Below are 1,763 nucleotides of genomic sequence, written 5' to 3'. Positions count from 1 at the left end.
AGAGAGGGAGGGAAACATCAGTGGATGGTTGCCTCTCACATGCCCCCTACTGGGGACTTGACCTGCAACCCAGGCATGTGCCCTGACTGGGAATCGAACCAGGGGCCCTTTGGTTCGGAGGCCAGCGCTCAATCCACTGAGCCACACCAGCCAGGCCTCTTAAAACCTTTTCAGGAGAGAGACATGGGGGTGTCCCCAGTTAAGACACCTGAGGGGTAAGGTCACAAGCATGGATAGGTCTGGCAATGTGGCATTTCACAACCTAAAACCGGGACGCCGTCCCCACTCCTGAGGATAAAGTAGAGAAAGAAGATATTTTTCAGGACTGTTTCAATAAATGTCATTCTGTTTATCGAAACGGAGAAACCTGGCAGTCATTTCTAACCATATGGGGACTTGGAAAATGTATGAGAAATGTCTGATTAAGTGTTTAGCTGACTGTTATTAAAAGTGTGCGCACAGCCTTGGGAGAGCTGTTGCTCTGCATTGCCTGAAATGACCCTCGGGAGCATCCTAGCTGATGCAGTACCGTGCGCAGGAAACGACTCCAATATAAACAGACTCCCAGGCCCCTGCCAGTGAGGCGATTCCACGAAGCACTACAGTTATACGTGCCCCTCATCCCTCGGAGCCTGCACACGATGTAATAAAACCAAGGCGCATTATCTGTGAAAGCAGCGGAGTGTTACAACCAGGGGCCACCCTGGTCCTTTAAACACAGGGCCACCTACGGCTTAGGAGGTCAAGAGCATTTGCCGCCTTCGTACTTGCAGGTGGAGTGAGCTGTCTCCCACAGCAATACACGTCCAGGTGCTGAGCAGAGCCCCGTGCAAAATACGTCAGGGCGGGATGGATAGAAGACAAGACAATTCCTATGAGTGAGACATTACACATGCCACCGTTAACGAGTGAAAAACGAAACATGTGTTTCCAGAGAGTTTTGCTAACTCCCAGTTGGAATGTAGAGCGTCCCTAGATGAACTTCCAGAGACAGGTGAGATTTCAGGCAAGAACAGGACAGGCTCTGTTGCCGAAGCAGGATTTGTGCTCGACCAAAAGCCACGAAGAACATGTAGCCTATGCCATTGCCTCATTCATTCATTCATTCATTCGTTCATTCGTTCATTCATTCATTCATTTGTTCGTTCCTTCATTTGTTCATTCATTCATTCGTTCATTCGTTTATTCATTCATTCGTTCATTTGTTCGTTCGTTCCTTCATTTGTTCGTTCGTTCGTTCGTTCGTTCGTCCCTTCATTTGTTCATTCATTCATACACTCATTCCCTTTTTGTCCTTCTTTGCTACATGCTTTCAAGTAAGATGAGAGGGCTTTCTCCCTTTGTATTTCTTGGGCAGCGGGCCGTTGAGAAGCTCTGCTGAACATGTCAGATTTAGAAAGGGGATACATACAACTCAGTGAGACGTGGAACAAAATTGTTCTAGCAACATTGTGTGTGCCATAATTGCAGCCGCGACCCAGCAGTTGCGTTTAGGGTGTGGCAACGCCGGCACACTCCTCAACCTCGAATCGTTTCTTCCCGGGGTATCTACCGTAGAACACCGTTCAGCAAACACTTGCGGTGCACCTACTGTGCTCCGGCTCTGCGTTCATCGCCTGCCTCCGGAGCACAGCTTCCTTCCGTGTTTGCCTTGGCGGGTTCGACAGTTAACCAGTCTGGGTTGCGGGATAATTTCTCTGCAGACAGAAGCAGCTACTCTCTGCCTCTTTCTTCCATGGTCGGCATCCATCAATACAATGGCG

The sequence above is a fragment of the Desmodus rotundus genome, chromosome X, assembly GCF_022682495.2.
Source record: "Desmodus rotundus isolate HL8 chromosome X, HLdesRot8A.1, whole genome shotgun sequence".
NCBI classification, from domain to species: Eukaryota; Metazoa; Chordata; class Mammalia; order Chiroptera; family Phyllostomidae; genus Desmodus; species Desmodus rotundus.
The sequence above is the reverse complement of the archived record's forward strand: the minus strand, read 5'-3'. Positions refer to the sequence as shown.